Here is a 20032-nt window from a genome sequence, read left to right as displayed (position 1 = left end):
CACTTCTATACTGATAGGAATGTCAATTTCAGGGCCCGAGTGTTTGTGAGCTGATGAGAAGTAGCCATTAGTGTAGGTACTGGACTGCAGCTATCCATACCTTGTTTTGCCAGCAAATCAGCAATATATTTGCTTTGTGAAAGATGAATACCTTCTTTGGTTTTTGTTACTTCAACACCAAGAAAGTAACTAAGCTCTCCTAAATCTTTAAGAGCAAAGGTGGCCTGCATATCAGAAATTACTTGCAGCACACTAAGTGAATTAGAACCTGTGATGATTATGTCATCTACATACACCAGAACCAGCAAAATGTGACCTTTATCCCACTTGTAAAATAAAGATGAATCTGATTTACAATTAACAAAGTTCCACTGTGTAATCATGGCAAATTTGAATCTATCAAACCAAGCCCTTGGAGCTTGTTTTAATCCATAGAGAGCCTTTTTAAGTTTGCAAATGTGATGAGGCTTAGAAGGGTCAACAAATCCTTCTGGTTGTTCCATATATACATCTTCAGCAAGGATGCCATTTAAGAAGGCATTATTGACATCAACCTGTCTTATTAACCATCCATTCATCACTGCCAGACTAAGCACAATTCTTACTGTAGATGACTTAACAACTGGGCTGAAAGTTTCACTATAGTCAACACCATATGTCTGATGAAACCCTTTAGCAACAAGTCTTGCTTTGTATTTAGATACTGATCCATCTGAGTTATACTTGATTCTAAATACCCACTTATTACCAACTACTTTGACAGGTATTGTAGGTTTAACAAGAATCCAGGTTTGATTTGCTTGAAGAGCATTAAATTCTTCTTTCATGGCTTCAAACCATTTAGGATATGTTAAAGCTTGTGCTACAGAGGTTGGTTAAGAGGGTTTTGATAGAAGAGTAGTAAGATATGTTTTTGGTTTGAAAATACCAGCTTTAGACCTAGTGATCATAGGATGACCAGAGGGCTGTGATGCTGGTAATTGATGAGGAGGTTGAGATGAAGAGGATGTATTAGGTTCTGTTGTGACAGGGACTTGATTACTTGAAGAAGATATAGGTGAAACATTAATGGATGAAGGAGATGAAATTTGATGAGAACCTTGAGGTAGAGGTTCTTGGAATTCAGTTGCTGAAAAATGTACTGGAAAGACTTGTATTGAGGAAGATGAGGATGTTGTATCAGAATTTGACAGACTTGAATTTGTGGCTAAAGAAAAATCAACACCTGACTGATATGGAAATGATTTTTCATCAAAAATTACATGGTTTGAAACATACACTCTCCCAGATGAATGAAGACACTGATAGCCTTTATAATGTGGGCTGTAACCTATGAATATGCATCTGCTAGACCTGAACTCAAGTTTATGTCTATTATAGGGTCTAAGATAGGGATAACATGCACATCCAAAAACTCTTAAAATTGAGTAATCTGGATGCTGCTGAAAAAGTTTGAAGAAAGGTGATACATTGTTTAGAACAGGTGTAGGTAATCTGTTTATAAGAAACACAGCTGTGTGGAATGCGTTCCACCAAAAATGCAAGGGTAATTTGGATTGAGCTAGCAAAGTCAAACCAACATCTACAATGTGTCTATATTTCCTCTCTATCCTTCCATTTTGATGATGGATATGAGGACAAGGGTGCCTAAACTGAATCCCAGAAGCAGCTAATAAGGAAGAAAAAGATCTGAATTCGCCCCCCCAATCAGTTTGAACAATTTTGATTTTCCTGTCAAGGTGTTGTTCAATAAAAGTTTTGAACATTGTAAAAACTTGTAATGCATCAGACTTGGCTTTTAAGGGAAATAACCAAGTAAATCTGCTAAAGTCATCTAGTATGGATAAGTAATAATTGTAACCTTGAGTAGATGTTATATGAGAGGGTCCCCAGAGGTCTGCATATATGAGTTGCAATGGTGCTGTGGTTTTGGTTTTTACAGAACCAAAATATTGAAGATGGTTTTTACCAAGTTGACAGGCAGTACAAAAAAGCAAATTTGAAGTTTTATTAAGATCAGCAAATGTATTACAATGCTTCATTACAGTTTTGAGAATATGTATGGCTGGATGTCCTAGTCTTTGCTGAAGCAAATTTACATCTGCTGAATGATTAGACACTGACATAGCAGTAGGCTTCCAGACTACATTACTTGAAGAAGCTAAAATTTTTGATTGACTTGAACTGAAACTTGACTCATCAGAAGTAGAAAGAGTAGCAAATATAGACAAATGCTTATGAGTAGGAATTTGAGAGTAGTAAGCTGAGAGAGTTGACTTAGAGACTTCAAAGTTTGAGGAGATAACATCTTGAATCTGATACAAACCTTCCTTAGCAATACCTCTAAGCAAAAGAATTCTTGAGTTCCTGGCCTTAATGAGGCAGAGATTATCAACAAATTCAACAAGAACATGGTTATCAGTCAAGAGCTGAGACACACTTAGCAGATTTTTAGTTATGTGAGGCACATGTAAAACATGGTTAAGAAACAAGGGTTCATGTGAGTATGTAGCAAGCAATACAGATCCTATATGTTTGATTTTCAAGCCATTTTCATTTCCTACAAGTAATTCTTCTGATCCAAAATAAGGCTGCAAGTCAAGAAGTTTACCTGAATCATTTGTGATGTGGCTAGATGCTCCACTATCTATGTACCACGAGGGATCTTCAATTACTTCAGGTGAAGAGATGAATGGAGCAACAGAGTTTTGGTTCTGATTAAATTTCTGATCATTATTCACTCCATTATAGCAGTTGAAAGCAGCAGGATTGCTAGGACCTGAGTGAAATGAACCAAAAGGTATTCCAGCAACATGATCTGATTGTATTGGCTCTGGATAAACAGTATGACCTTGATAACCTTGATAGCCAAATCCTTTCGAGAAGGCACAATTACCAGAGAACGCACCATTACCACCTTTTCCAAAATTATTAAAAGGCCTTTGACCAGCATTATTTTGATTAAATCCTCTGCCATATTGATTAAACACAGGTCTAAAATTTCCTCTTCCAGGACCTCTTTGAGGAACAAAAGCAGAATTATACCTGTTTTTGCACTTGGTTGCACCATGACCTGGAATAAAGCAGATCTGACAACTATATTTGGCTTAAATGGCATATTATTTCCTCCATTACTTCCATTTCCAAAATTATTTTGTGTATTACCACCTAAACCTCCTATGCCTCTCTGATAACCAAAATTACCTTTATAAAATCCCTGATTCTTTTGTGCAACATTAGTAGTAAGATTATGCATAACATCATCACTTAATTTTCCTTTCTTCTGATCAAGCCTCATTTCATGACTTAACAATACAGCATATAATTCATCCAGACTCATATTTTCTCCTTTTGCAAGCAATGTAGTAACTAGTGATTCATAATCTTGTGAATCCAGACCAGTCAAAATGTAGGTTATCAGATCATTATGTTCAACAGGCTTTCCAACAATAGCAAGACTATCAGCTAAACGTTTCATTTTAGAAAAATATGCAGTCATCAGCATAGAACCTTTTTTTGCAGTCTGAAGTTGCATTTTGAGTGGCATTATTCTTGCCTGAGTCTGAGAAACAAACATTCAAGTAAGTGAATCCCACAGTTCTTTAGAGGAAACACAGTGGATAACAGATGTCAGCAAATTCTCCTGAATCGATGAAAACATCCAGCTGAGGAGCAATTGATCTGTTCTGATCCAGGTGGCAAATGCAAGATTCTCAGTTCTGGAATTGGATCCAGCATTTGCAGAGCTTGATGCTTCATTGATTTGATTGCAATACTGATCCGGACATTGATTTGCTCCAGTTATAAAGCCTTCCAGCCCATTCCCTTTGATTGAAGCTAAAACTTGATTCCTCCAAACCAGAAAGTTGTTTTGATCAAGTTTGATAGGTGTAATGAAGTTATAGGATTGTGTGTTTTGATTTGCGTTAGCCATTGGCTCTGATACCATGTGAGAAAATGTAAAAGAATGTGTTTGTTAAGTAAGAAAATAACAAGAAAACGAGAGGAAAGTTTGAAGAAGAATCTGGATATTTTATTATTGTTACACACACGAAATGAATGTTCACTACAGTTTATATAGCAGCTGGAATAACTAATTGAAGCTACTAGAATTCTGCCAGCTCAGCATGAGGAAGTATCTGCTGTGTGTGCATCTAGTTGCTTCCAGTAAGCCCACGCTATAGCTCTGTTTCAGCACATATGCTGACAACACTAAACTAAAGACTGGCACCAATACAAGTAAACAAGCAAATAAAGCCGATACCATAGGGATTAATAAAGTTGCCTATCACTTGAGGAGTAATTTTTTATACATCTAGATGATTAATCTGAGTGGTTGGATTTTGAAGAAGCGAATGAGCGTGTAATGCCAAATACTAATGTTACCATACCAAATATTGGACAATATGAAGATGGAGCTGATATAGGATCACATGAGAATGACCTTAATCCCGCAAATAATGTTAATGTGTATAAGATGTTAGAGTAGATGATTATGAGTCAGCAGATAGTAACCAATGATGTTGTCACGGTAGCTTGTAATAGATATGAGCAAAACTCAAAGCAACCTAAAATGACTCAACCTTTAGGGAAAGACAGTCCACAACTAGACCATCGTTCTTTGATGGTAATGACTACCCATATTGAAAAATTAGGATGAAACTTTATTTACAAGCTTTAGATTATGAAATTTGGGAAGTTGTTTGTGATGGTCCATTCACGCATATGACTAAAAATGAAGTAGGAGATGATATTCCAAAACCGTCAAGTCATTGAAGTGAATTAGAAAAAAAAAAGATATCGTTAAACTCCAAGGCAATGAATGAATTATTTTGTGCTTTAGATAAGAAAAAATTTCATAGAGTTTCTAATTGTGAAAGTGCTTATGAAATTTGGAGGAAACTTGAAGTTGTATATAAGGGAAAAAATCAATATGAGAGTGTTCATGATATGTACACTAGATTCATCGATATTGTGAATTCTCTTGAAGCACTAGGTAAGATATATACTAATAGTAAAAAAGTGAAGAAAATTATTAGATCATTGCCGAAAGAGTGGAGACCAAAGAGAACGGCCATAAAAGAAGAAAAAAAATCTTAATACTTTATCTCTTGATGATCTTATTGGTTCACTTATTTCATATGAAGAGGATATAACTAATGAAAGAATTGATGAAAATAAAAAGAAGAAAAGCTTTGCTTTTAAATCTTTTATGGTTGAAAGTGATGATGATGAAAGACACTTTGAAGATGAAGGCATTGAAATGATTGCTACAAAGTTTAGAAGGATCTTCAAGAAGCAAATTAAGAGAAGAAACTTTAAATATCTCATGAGAGAATTGTAAAAAGTCTGATTTATTACACATATATGTCAGAGTTGCTGCAGCAACACATCTAAGATGTTATATCTAGGTCTTACCTTTGAACACCTTTGACTCAAGGCTGAACATGGGGCTCATGAATAGACCAGGTTACTCAGTATCTTAGGCAGCGGATCCCTTTATTTTTTATTCCTTCATCACCATTATTTTCTTTTTTTTTTATATATAATTGCTGCAGTACTGCTCATAGCTCTTGTTGCCTTTGAACTCAAGTTTGCATTTGGGGTGCATACTCAACCCTAGTTACTCAGCAACTTAAACCATTGGAGCATAATTTATTTCATAACAGGCACAGTCCAACAAAATTTTCCCCCCAAACTTGAGATATTTTCTACTCTTTTTTTGGTTTTCCTGGCTCTGCTACAGTATTCTCATAAAACTCAATCAAAGTCTAAGTGTCGGGACATAATTTTAACCTCCATTTATAACTATCTCTACTTGGCGTTCTTATAAATATTGAATAACACTCAATTTATCTTTATTAGGTTTTCAAATCCATACACAAATATTAGATAACAGAGCTTCACACAACACACAACACAAACATAAACACATGCACTCAGAAACACAACCCCCCAAAACTTGAGTGGTGTTGTGTCCTCACAAGCACACAAAACAAAGCCACATAAACTAGACATGCATACACTAAATAAAAGGACATGCATAATGAATAAAAAAATTAAAACTAAATGAAAGAAAAATTTTGTAGAAAGAAGTAAAATAAACTAGTGGGTAAGAGTACTTGCATGTTGCTGGAAGCACTGCTGCAGCACAGGCTATAAATGGTAACTTCTTCTTTGATCCACTTCTCAAACGCTCCTTATCATAAAATTTGATCAATCTATTTGCTGCTGCAAAAGCAAGAAATGCCTCTGTTGTTTGAGAATCTTCTGTTATATGTCATACTGTAAGTGATGCTGCATCAATTCCCTCCTGATATTTCTTCTTTTTTTTACATTTTTTTTTATTTTACTTGCTGCAATTTAACACAAAGACATAAAAAATTAGATGCACACTTAAAATAACAAAAAGAAAAATTTAAAAATTAAAGTTAATGCTTTAAAGACTTAAAACAACTTCTCTTATTGGGTTGCCTCCCAATTAGCTCTTGATTTTAGGTCTTTTAGTCTTACCTTTCTTGTTCGCTCAACCTGGATCCTTCAAGAATAGATGCTTCTGTAGGCTATTCACCTTAGTTCCCATGTAGTGCTTTATTTTTGGCCCGTTAACCTTGAATTCTTGTTGGTCTGAAGTGAGTTCCCTTTGCTGGATTTGCTTGTCAATTCTGAAGGGTTGCTTATCCCCTGACCGTGCTATGTTAGCCGCTCCACGATCTTCATCATCAAGTTCTTCAAATGTTACAACATTGATTTCTTCCTTACTGCAGCAACTGTGTAATCTCTCTATTACAACAAAGTCCACACCACTGATAAAAAAACTTATTCCACTTTTTTTTCAGTATAATTTTTTTGCTTAATTAATGAATTTTTTTTGTTTAATTAAAGAAAAGTTTTTTGTAAATGAATAAAATATTTTCACTAAAATTATGTAGAAACAATGTTAAATTTTTAAATAATTAATAATCTTTTATGAATTTACTGGTTTTACTTTACATTTACTAATTCTATTTGTAATTTACAATATTTATATTTATCATGGTATTGATGCCGTAAATTTCATTACGGCATTATCTATAAAATTTTCCTTGAAATAATTAATGGAATCCACAATCCAATTCTTACTACTTAACTTAATTGATAAATAATTTTAATTGCCAACGGCTATGCAGCTTTGTTTGAATAAAGCCCTTTTGCATGGTTCCAGTACGTGGAAATTTGTCACAGAAGTTTTGTAACTTAATTGATATGGAAATTTGTTTAATATTATCAAGTGAATTATTAATAATGATTAAAACTTATTATCATACTCAAGTATACATTAGCAAGAAATTTTGTACGAACATCTGCAATTGAGCCTGACCCATAAAAATTGTTAACTCTATATTTTTTAAGTTATATTAATTATTGGTTAATTAGCACTGATCTGCATGGACCCTCATGGATAAGTCTCTCGTTAATGTGCTCTGTAGTTGCACGAAAAATCCATGTCAGAGTTTACAAAAACAATAGTCATCAATTTCAAACGTCAAAATCATCACCAAAGGAACGTAAAAAGTCAACGCAAGATAAGACCATCTTGGGAAGTATATTAATTTTATTAGACGTAAGAGGTCTCGCATTTGCATGCATAAAGGTTGAAAATTACAAATGACACACCGGAGATTTGATTGACACGCACATCAACAATCCATATGCATGAAAATGACAAGAACTTAATTTTCTGTTTCTACGCGTGGCAGTTTATTTTTCTTAAAAAACAAAGATAAAAGAGAATAAAACGCAGCAACTCGATTGATCGCTATCTTGCTCCAAGTAAGCCTTCCATCAAACCCTTGCTTTCTTTATTCGGATACCATTCGCCTCTCCTACAAGAACAAATTAATCAATCTCTTTTATTTGTCACTTAATCAATAGGAACGCAATTAAACAGAATACGGTGCTCAAAATTGAAATGCTTAATGTAATTCTGAACTACTAGTCTTTACATGTACAGTTTTAAAAATAAATGAGATTACCATAAAAGCATGAGCTATTCATGGCCGCTTTCTAGTAGTAGTAAGGAGGAGGGGGAGATGCATAGACGTAAGGGTGAGGTGGTGGTGGGGACTTGGGGACAGGAGGTGGCGGGGAATAGGAAATTGGAGTTGGTGCCGGAGCAGGCACGTAGACTGGTGGAGGAGGTGGCGGGGGCAGGTAAACAGGGGGTGGTGGTGGAGAATTGTGAATCGGTGGCGGGGGTGGTGGAGACTTGTACTTGGGAGGGGGAGGAGATGTGTAGTAGTATTTGTTTGCGGAGGCTTCTAACGGCAAGTAGCTAAGAGAGACTGATACTACCAAAAGAGTGGCAAAGAGGCAGCCCATTTGAGACCCCATCGTTCAATAAAGTGGAGTTTCACTTGTGCTATAAACAAAGCTCGTTCCCCTCCTTATATAGACTTCCTTTTTACCTTCTCTACCAAACTTCTCATATTTAACCTTGACGTTAAACAATTTTATGTATGAAAAGGATGTCTCAAGTGGGACCAATTTGACTAAATTTAAAATTTATATGATTTTGTTTAGTGGCCAGCTGTTGGCCAAGCAGGGAATAAAGTAATTAACAGTCCGAGAGTCACGATCCTGTTAAAGATATGGCTTTTTGTTTTTTAATCAATGTAATAATTTGCGCAGGGGTCTTTGTGATTTATTTCAATAACGTTATTCTTCATGAAGAGCTTGAAAACATGTACTTAATTACCTAACTTATCATGAATGTTTTGGCCTTGGATCCAGGCGGCGAGACTTATTTTGAACCTCATTTCATTTATTTATTCATTTTCACTTCGCAGCTAATTAATTGTTTTAATTCCTCCAAAAACAAGTAGCTAGCGATATATTTAACATAGCTTTAATTTAAATTTCTTATGAATTCCTTTTAATGCTCTTATCTCACGGTGAAATTAATTTTCTCCTTGGGTGTAGCAGAAGCAAAACACTAGATATCGTTCAAGTACTGAACCAAGTCAATGCGATTAAGTTATGCTCTAATCGACGTGTGATTAAACTCAAAGGAATTTTTAATATTGCGTTAAGCAAGGCTAGATGATGCTCTAATCAAACAACTTTAAAAGAGGGGTTTTTAATAGATAATACAAAAGAACATTATAAAAGAGGGTTTTTAATAGATAATACAAAAGGACATTATAAAAGAGTGGTTTTTAATTGAATAACTAAAGTTGAAGTTATAAAGTAATAACAAGATTTCTTTATTTATAATACAGTAAATATATTTTCCTAAGTTAACTTAAAAAGTGAAAGTAAATTATAATTATAACAGAAATAAAAAAAAAACTAAGACACTGACTTTAATTAAAAAAGAAAATATCAGAAGACCTAAAAAATTAAAATTCTAAATTCCTAAAATAACATCCTACATCATTAACAAGCATAGGAAACAACCCAGTCATTATGTATTTACTGATTAGTTTAATTTGATTGGTTGTCATTGATAGCTTGTGGATCTTTGAATATTCAACATCAACCAACACGTTAAGGACCTGTACATATAATTGAACAAAGTATGAAATTGTAAAATTAACCCTAAATACAAAAACAAAATTCATATTTTAAAACATAAAATTTGTATGTAAAAAAATTATGACGCAACAATTAATTTACAAAATAAAAAGCAATATTAGTATTTATGCTACACTAGTCCCATAATTAGTGCCACAAGGACCTTTTTGCAATATATGCAAAATTTCTATGAAATTGTATAATTTATATAATTCATGGATTTTACCTTCTATTTTTGTTTAATTGATTTTGAATAACTGGATGATTTCTTCTTCCATCTCTTCTACATATTTTTTTAAAGTTTTTAAAGTTTTATTATAATATTATGAAGATCTAAATGATTATTAAATTTATAAAGATTTATAAAATCTGAATATACTATAGCACCGGCATTTATAAGTTATTGTCTCTCTTGAGACATAAACTAGATTTTTTCTTCCAACATATATATCCATGTGTCCAATCTATTTTCCCAACCAAGGTACGTGTCATCAATGCTTTCACATAGATATTATAATCTAAATTGAGCATTCTGAATAAAAAATTTCACATCACTATTATTGTTATTATTAATCAATAGACTGATTATGGACGGTTTAGAGTCCTGTTATTTATTTTGCATCAATCTTGAATTATCTTAAGACCGGTTAAAATAGATTCTATTAATACTATTATATTTTCTTCCTTAAATGTGTCATGTATTTCATTGTTATCTTCAAAGTTTATTCTCTCCATATCTCTCTACAAGTGTTTCCTTGCAATTAATCGAGTTTTAACAATTTTCATTGTATAAATAACTTGATATTCCTTACTAAAGTCTAGATTATCTATGGCATCTAGAAATTTGGCGACTGATCTTTCCATGTTTTATGAAAATTGAGTTACTATTAATACTCTATATCTTATAAGATTTAAAAAATAATCAAGGCCTAACTGTTAACATGTAGATGTTCATTATATTGATTTTGATGATAACAAACTTTAAATGTTTTTTATTAAAATGTTGGAGTTTTCATTAATAACAATTTCTCAAAAGTCGTATAATCTTTCTAAATGTGTTCATGAAATATGGATAATCGTTCACTTTAACTGAAAAATAATTCCCTGCGAAATTTGGTTAAAACTGTGATTCTGGAAGTAAACGGTGACCCGTTAACTTCAAACGGCCAACCGATAATTTCCATAATGTCATTCCATGCTGACCTTCAACTGTTTAGCAAGAACGGATAGCAGAAATTTGTTTTACAGGTTTATGGAAATTAACGGCAAACCGATAGTGTCAAATGATCAACCGTTTATTTGAAATTCAGCTCAATGGTCACTTGGACCAGTCAAAACGGTTAACGGCGATCCAATTTCGGGAAAAAGTCAACAATGGCTATTTTTCAACTCCAACTATAAATAAGCTCAATCAAATTCAAACAAGAGCTTATCACAACGTTATCATTGAGCTTATAATCGAGAATACAACATTTATTGAGCTTCAAATTCATTCTTGTTCATTTATTCACACATTAGCGTTGATTTGTAATCTTAAAAAATTGTATGAAAGAAAAATAAATTTGTAATCTTTATTTTGAGTGATTGTAAATGTTGGGATACACTTGGGTTAAAAGATTGGGGATAATCTCTAGATGTGAAGGTTGATTGACACCTAAGAAGTCTATTATAAGTATTCTTGAAGCCTTGAAGGCTTGACTAGTGGAATGCCCAAGCTCGGTGAGCTTGGAGGCATGGATGTAGGCAAGGTTGGCCGAACCACGTAAAACTCTCTGTGTTTTAATCTCTCTTCCCTTATCTTTTTATATTTTGGTTGATTTATTTATTATTGCTTTAAATTCGTTTAAGATTTGCATTAAGTTTTGTTTAAGAATTGCATAATTTTTAGAAACCCAATTCACCCCCTCTTGGGTTGCTTAGATATTATTTCACTAACATGCCTCTGTTTGTGCAAAATATAATAAGGTAATTTAGAGTACTAACCAGAGTACTCTTCCTCAAAATTCTAGAATAGGTTCGCTAGTTCCATGAGCCCATAGATTGGCCCATGCTCAGCACTGTTATAGCTCCACACATCATGCAAGATCACTCCCGCAACTATTCCACACGACCTAAAGCAACACCTTGCCGAGTAGCCCAATAAGATCTGCCTTAGTTTATTAGTTGAATAATTTTTTTTAATTCTAATTTATAATAAGAATGGCACTGATAAAATTATTGTAGCAATTCCTATAATAATAATCCTTGTGGAGACGATCTTGAATACTTATCGTTATATTACTTGTTGTGTACATTTTCACATTGACACTAATAGCATTAGAAAATCGACAACAAATTTTTTGAACCATTGCCGGGGATTGGTGGTTATTGTGTTTTGTGAAATCAATTTTAGTTGGTACAATGGAGTTCTTTGCCACCAGACTCCATCACCACATGGAATGATTTGGCTGACAAAATTTTGATGAAATATTTCCTACCAACAAAGAATGCAAAGTTGAAGAATGAGATCACATCTTTCCATTAACTTGAAGATGAAAGCTTGTATGATGCATGAGAAAGATTCAAGGAGTTACTCAGGAGATGCCCTTATCATGGTATTCCTTATTGCATACAATTGGAAACTTTCTACAATGGGTTGAACTCAAGCACTAGGGGCTTTATTGTCTAACTCATATAATGAGGCTTACGAAATTTTGGAAAGGATAACTATCAATGACCATCAACTAGACAAGCCACAGTGAGAGGAGCAGCAGGAGTACACAATGTGGATGCACTGACAACATTATCAGCCCAAGTAACCTCATTGACAAATATGGTAAAAGCAACGGCCACTGTTCCAGCAACAGTTAACTAAGTTGCTGAAGTCTCTTGTGTTTATTATAGAGAGGGACATCTATATGATAATTGTCCTAGGAATTCAGCTTCAGTCAATTATGTGGGCAATTTTAATAAACAAAATCAAAGCAATCCATTTTCAAACACCTATAACCTTGGATGGAGACATCACCCAAATTTTTCATGGAGCAATCAGAATCAGCATGCCACAGCATCCAGTGGACAGAAAAGACCTACTCAGCCACCTGGTTTTCACCAACAATTTTAAGGGTAAAGAAACACCAGTAATGATCAATTTAGTTCCCTTGAAACTCTGATTAAGGAGTATATTGTGAAGATTGAAGTAGTGGTCTAAAGCCAACCTGTATTTTTAAGAAACTTGGAGAATAAGATTGGACAGCTTGCTACAACATTGAGCAACATACCTTAGGACAATTTACTAAACAATACAGAGGATCCAAAGAGAGAAGGAAACGAGCATTGTAAGGGGATTAACTTAAGGTCTGGAAAAGATCTTCATATTCTTGTTAAAGTACCAAAAAGAAGAGTTGAACCTAATTCAACCCAAGGGGAAACTCAAATTAAAAAAGAGACACAATAACCCATTTTCCAGCACACTGGTGAGAGTTGCCAAGCTATAGCAACTGCAGAAAAACATGATTCAGTGCTTGTTGAGGAAGAAGCTACAGCACTAACAATAACAAACTATAATAGAGCAAGAGAAAAGCAATCTGTACAGTCTGCTGCAGTATAACAATTTACACATCCACCACCCTTCCCACAAAGATTTCAGAAGTGAAAGCAAGACAAGTAGTTTAGTAAATTCTTGGAAGTATTGAAACAACTACATATCAACATTCCTTTTGTGGAAGCATTAGAATAAATGCCAAATTATGTAAAGTTTTGAAAATGTATATTGGTAAGGAAAATGAGGCTTGGAGAATTTGAAATAGTTGGTCTAACACAAGAATGCAGCCATATGCTTCAGAGTAAAATGCCTCAGAAGTTGAAGGATCCAGGAAGTTTCACAATTCCTTGTTCCATAGGAACTAAATACAGTGGCAAGACACTTGGGTAATTTTTAGGGACCTCCCCTGAGGTTTGGTGTATTAACACTTAGATGGAATGTATTCGTGTAATTACATATACCTCCCCTGCCGTTAATATGAAAATACGTATAACATCAGTATAGAAGGGTAAATGTGTAAAAACATATTAAAAACTGAAAATGTATGCTTTTACTAGATCAATAAAATTTTGACCACCACTTGCCCCCTGTTGACCCACCCTTGAGCAGTTGATCATGGCTCCACCGGTGGTTGGTGGTGGTGCTTTACTAGTGCTGGAGTTCCCTCCTCACGACGATGACCAACCCCATTCATAGTAGCCTTTGAATCAACTGTGTCCACCAACACACATTAACCCAAGTGCATGCACCGTACGCGAGATTTTTCGTCCACTGATATACTGCCACGTCACCATCAACAGTACATAAGAATTTTAGTCCAACAGGATCGTGACACCTCATCAGTCAATGCCACATCATCGGTCAATGCCACGTCATCATCCGTCTATGTGAACAGTGTCGTGAACAGTAACGTATACAGTACCGTACACGTGAATAGTACCGTACATGTGAATAGTGCCATTTTTCCTTTTATGCTCCTCCTAAGGTTTTTGACCGTCCTGAGTTCAGAAGTGATGTCCGTTTTGCCGTCTGATCTCTCCTTTATTGTGAAATGACTATAATGCCCCTAAAATACATAAATTACTTAATTAAAATAAAACACACGTAATTAAATCACAAGAATGTTAAAAACATAAAAGTAAGGGTTGTTAGTAAGACTTAAAATGTAAAATGATGGTTTTCTCCTTTATAAATATGCATTTTCTAACACTCAACACACCCCCTAACCAGCTTATTGCTAGTCCCTAGCAAATAAAGCGAAAACAAAATTCAAATTCAAAATGATTTTTTTTTTGAAACACTCTTATTTATTCAATCAGATGAATGATAGCAATCAAATAAAAGTATAAGCATTATCTCCAGTCTAAAGAAATATCACACCCATATCAACCATCCACATGAATTAGCCTAGTAGACTTTGTTATAGCTACTTTCAAGAATGACATGTCAAACCCCAAAATCTCACTGGAAGTAGTGACACTCTCACAAATAAATTAAACCCAATAAAAATAGTCATTCCAATGAATGGTAATTGAGAGAGAAAATAATAAAGAAGTGATATCACATGCTCTCACCAAGATGAAATAAATATGTCCTCAGCTTAGAAATAATACGATCTCAAGTCAAATAAAATGTTAGTCAACCCACTTTGTTTATCTTTTTTTTAATTATGCATCACTACATCTTTTTAGCCCATATAACTAGCTTCTACTTCGGACTATAGTTTCCTAAAATCAAGAAGGACTTTTATTAGGACGTAACGTAAGCTAGGGACATGGTTAACAAAGAAGGGAAATAAGGAAAACAAAGTGTATGTTTGAGAAAAATGCAGAGATTTTTTTTTTTTAAGAAGATGCGAGGTGGATTTCACCTATTGTTGTTATTTTTATTCTTTTGAAACAACAACTTTTGTTTTGTTTTTTTTTTTTTTGCTTTTATTTGGCATAACTTCACTGAACAAAATAATTATTTACATTTTCTCAAACATAAATAGGTGATGGAACTTATAAGGCATCGGGTAATACTCCAAATCAGAGTGGGTCAAGATGATAAGTTGACAAAGAAAATATATATATATATATTTTTAAAGGCTCAAAAGGGTTAACTATGGATATTTAATAAAAGGGATGGCTAGAAAGGTTCAAACGGATCAAAGATGGCCTTTCTATCGTCTTTTAGGGCTCTAAATAATCATCCATATCTACTAGTTAGATGGGCCTCCAAATGTAGCAACACACATTTTGTTTCTTTTTTTTCTCTTTTTTTTTAGTTTTACAATTTTTTTTAAGGGTTAACTCAAAAGAAATATAGAGATCGTGTATACAATAATAAACTGTTAAGCTGTATAAAGAATGGGCAAAAGGGTTACTCTCCAAGAAAAATGATAGGCTCAAAAACTCACTTGGTACTTATTATGACATGTTCATTCCTTCAAGCAACTCATATTTGTCTCCAACATCAACATGTAGAGTAGCAAACATAATGTAACATCACTTAAGACCAAAGATAATACAAATACTAAAATTTGAAATTAATCATGTCATCCAATGTTAAAACAAACCACACATTTTTTTTTAAACAACATTCTACCCCCCAACCTATTCTAAACATAAAAGAAAAATATGCATGCAGAAATGTGAAAATGATGCAAAAAAAAAAACAAATTAGAAAAAGTACACTTAAAATGATAGAAAAAGAAAATGATTTTTTTTTTTACTAAGAAGATGCGTTTCTAGAGGCACTACACTCCATATTCAGCAATCTTCGACTCAAAAGTTGGAAAATGTATATTCATAGAGGAGAAATTAAAAAGAAGAAAAATAAACATCAAAACTTAATAAAGAAAAAGAAAATGTCTAATTTTTTTTTTTTGAATTTTTTTTTGAATTTTTTTTTTGAAATTTTTTTTTTGTTTTTTTTTCAAACAATGAAGATGCGTTTCTAGAGTAACTATACTCCATATTCAGCCATCTTCAACACAAAAAGTTAGCAACAGTTAGTTTCTACAACAAAAAATCAGTAAAAACCTAACCAAGATTCCACAATTGTCGACTATTCCCTCCCCCCAACCAGAATGAAACATTGTCCTCAATGTTTGAAAGGAAAGAAGTAAAGTTTAGAAGACATCACCTGGGTGGTGCAACACAGAAGAAAATATTTACAGGTGGAGAGTTAAATCTAATTTGTACTTCTTACTGCTGCTACTGTTACCATCATTATTTGGACGCTCCAACACAAAGGTCCAGGGGTCTGGCTCCGGTCTATAAGCTTGTAACAGATCAAGTAGCTCATTAGCAGTGTGAGCACAAATAAAGAGTTTTTTCACATTAGCGGGAATGAAATAGTTTTTTATTGCATGGTTAAGAAATGCGATAAAGCCATCATAAAAGTTATTGACATTTAACAAACCGATGGGTTTCTGGTGGATGTGGAGATGGGCCCAAGATGCTAGTGTGATAAGTGCCTCTAGTGTTGCAAGATCTTCTGGAAGGAAAATAAAAGCATCAGCATGATTAAGCATTTCAGTTATTCTTTCTTGCATACCTGAGACAACTAACTCTTCTCCAGTTGATGAGTCAGACGAACTGCCCAACGGTTTTAAGACTCTTGGGATGATGCCTAACACTTGACTTCCTCTGACAAAAGCTGCTTCAGAGACCATTTTTGATAACCCTCGGTTACCTCCTCCATACACCAAGTGTAATTTTCTCTCTGCTATACTTCGACCAAGATCGATGGCTGCCTCAACGAACTCTTTATGTTTGCCATAGGTAAATCCAGAAAGCACACAAATGTTCTTGAATTGTCTATTTGGAGTAGCTGCCATTGTGATACTTCTCGAAAAACAATTTGTGAGTGCTTGAAAAAAAAAATCACATTTAAGAGTCTTGGTGACAGTGGGTCACAGTTGTGTATGAGGTAACATGTCAGTGTCAAATAATGCGTAAAGCACGTGGCTCGCGAGTCAAAAAGGAAACAGTAAAAAGGAAAAAGTAAACAGTAATAAGAAAAAAATAAACAGTAATAAAATTATTAAGGACAATAATACACACAATAAAACAATAGTGAAATAAAATAACAGTAAAGTGAAAGGATATTTACAGGTAGTTGCGACTGTGGCTCACATCTTCCTCTGGTTTTACGTCCAGAAACGGCTTGAACGCCCTCTATGGGTCGAGGATAGGCTTCCTATCCAGTTTTCTTATAAACTGGCAAACAGGGTCGTTTATAGTCAGATTCCCGAGACTATATCGTGCATGCTCTTTCTAGAATAATGGTCATAACTGGAGAATCGCTCCTTGCACATATCCACTGGGATGCGTTTCAAGAGACAAAAGGATATCATCCAATGACTCCTTATTCAAGCCATCCCTAATGAATTGAATCTTATCTTCCCTGTTATCAGACACCATTCCTAAAGAACATGGGTTTTTATTGCAACTCATTCTGGCACACTTATGACAAGCAACAGAAATTCTTCGAGCTCGTCGTTTTCTTGCATAATTTCCTTTACCACAACCAGGCATGTATGCAATAAATTTTGGAGGTAACTCACCTGCCGATCGTACTTTAGCCTCGGTTAACCAACGGATGTCAGCAGATATGTTATTCCTCATGAGTAATCGCATGCGTTCGGACCGAGCTTTATAGATCGTAAGGAGGGCATTCTGAGGAAGTGAAGGGAATCAATTGTGAAGCTTCGCTAGAATCTCGTTTCTGTCCATACTTTCGCCTCAGAATATCAATTATTATGGGAAACTGAAGTAACCGACTTGATTGTCACAGAGTACCGTTATCCGCCACTTCACCGGGGTAACAAACTAAAGCACACAAACATAAAAACAAATTAAAACACACAAAGAAAATTAAAGCCGTCCTCTTATTGAATTTACCTCAAGCTCCAACTGGATGTCGTAAACACTTCTCTTAATGTCTCTGAGTTGGCTTTCTAAACCCTCAACATAGGCTACTAACTCTGGTGATTGTAGAGCCAAATGCGATGTGTTTTACAAAATTGAATCTGCCTTTTGAGATGAGTTTTGACACGTTGAAGTGGTTTAAGAATGTTCAGGAGGAACGGTCTAAGTAATGTACTCATGATTAAAAATGATAAAAGAAAACTTACTAGTTAAACAAACATACTTATGCAAAAATAATTTCAATTAGCAAAAGAATAATATAAAGAAAGAAAGAAAAATCAAATCAACGAAAAGAAAAATCAATTCAAATCTGGTGGGTCACTCAAATTTATTTCGGTGTCTTCTCCATATGATTGGTATTCTAGATATGGCTTTAATCTTTGACCATTAACTTTAAACGTGACACCGTTCTTTGGGTCCTTAATTTCAATTGCCCTATATGGAAAAACAGTATGAACAATAAATGGGCCAGACCAACGAGAGCGTAACTTACCTGGGAATAGGTGCAAGCGAGAATTGAATAAAAGCACTTTCTGACCTGGAGTGAAAGATTTTCTCATAATTTGCTTGTCATGGAAGACTTTCATTCGTTGCTTGTAAATCTTGGCATTTTCGTACGCGTCATTGCGAATTTCTTCAAGTTCTGCCAGCTGTAATTTTCTTTCTGAGCTGGCTTGCTGCATGTCAAAATTGAATTTCTTGATGGCCCAATATGCACGATGCTCGAGTTCCACAGGTAGGTGGCAAGCTTTTCCATACACTAGCCTGTAGGGTGACATCCCAATCGGGGTCTTGAAAGCCGTTCTATATGCCCATAAGGCATCATCAAGTCTTAATGGCCAATCTTTTCTGTCTGGCCTCACCGTCTTTTCTAATATGTGCTTTATTTCTCGATTGGAGATCTCAACTTGGCCACTGGTTTGCGGATGATACGAAGTCGCCACTTTGTGTGTGATTGAATACTTTGTCAAAAGAGCCTTGAATGCTTTGTTACAAAAGTGGGCACCACCATCACTGATTATCGCTCGAGGGAATCCAAAGCGTGAAACAATGTTGCTTTTCAAAAATACTATCACCACCTTGTGATCATTAGTTTTGCATGGAATTGCTTCTACCCATTTGGATACGTAGTCAACAGCAACCAATATGTATTGATGGCCAAAAGACGGGGGAAAGGGTCCCATGAAGTCGATACCCCATACGTCAAAAATCTCAACCACTAAAATTGGATTTAGTGGCATCATGTTCCTTCGTGTAATGCTCCCCATTCGTTGAGACCTATCACATGAAGAACAGAAAGTGTAAGCATCTCGAAATATAGTTGGCCAATAGAAACCACATTGTAAAACTTTAGTCGCTGTTTTCTTAGCGCTGAAATGGCCTCCACAAGCTTGTTCATGGCAGAATGAAAGGATATTCTGAATTTCACTTTCTGGGATGCATCGTCTAACAATTTGGTCTGCACAATACTTGAACAAATACGGGTCATCCCAAAAGAAATTCTTTATTTCTGCAAAGAATTTAGCCTTGTCTTGGTTGGTCCAATGCTCTGGAAGTTTACCTGTAATAAGATAATTAACTATATCAGCATACCAAGGTAATACGTCCATATTCATTAATTGTTCATCTGGAAATGACTCATTCAATGGTAATGATTCTGTAATTGTGTCAAAATGGAGACGAGAGAGGTGGTCTGCCACAACATTTTCTGTCCCTTTCTTATCTTTGAACTCCAAGTCAAATTCCTGCAAAAGTAACACCCAACGAATTAGTCTAGCTTTTGCATCTTTCTTTGTGAGAAGATATTTAAGAGCAGCATGATCTGTGAACACGATTATTTTACAACCAATGAGATAAGAACGAAATTTCTCCAATGCAAACACTACTGCTAGCATTTCTTTTTCAGTAGTTGAATAGTTCAACTGTGCATCATTCAATGTCATACTAGCATAATAAATAACATGGGGAATTCGATCAACTCTTTGTCCTAATACTGCTCCTACTGCATAATCAGATGCATCACACATGAGTTCAA

General features: G+C 34.8%; 1 non-coding gene and 1 pseudogene across 1 annotated transcript; both read right to left on the bottom strand.

Moving 5' to 3' along the window:
• LOC112099825 overlaps nt 1–20032 on the bottom strand; it is a 149745-nt pseudogene that overhangs the window by 127399 nt on the left and 2314 nt on the right.
• On the bottom strand, nt 12047–12153 carry LOC112100619. Its single transcript, XR_002906986.1, has one exon. It is a non-coding gene; the product is annotated as a small nucleolar RNA R71 (small nucleolar RNA).

Source organism: Citrus clementina, unplaced genomic scaffold, assembly GCF_000493195.1.
Source record: "Citrus clementina cultivar Clemenules unplaced genomic scaffold, Citrus_clementina_v1.0 scaffold_3, whole genome shotgun sequence".
NCBI classification, from domain to species: Eukaryota; Viridiplantae; Streptophyta; class Magnoliopsida; order Sapindales; family Rutaceae; genus Citrus; species Citrus x clementina.
Note: the sequence above shows the minus strand (reverse complement) of the source record. Positions and strands in the feature narration are given on the sequence as shown.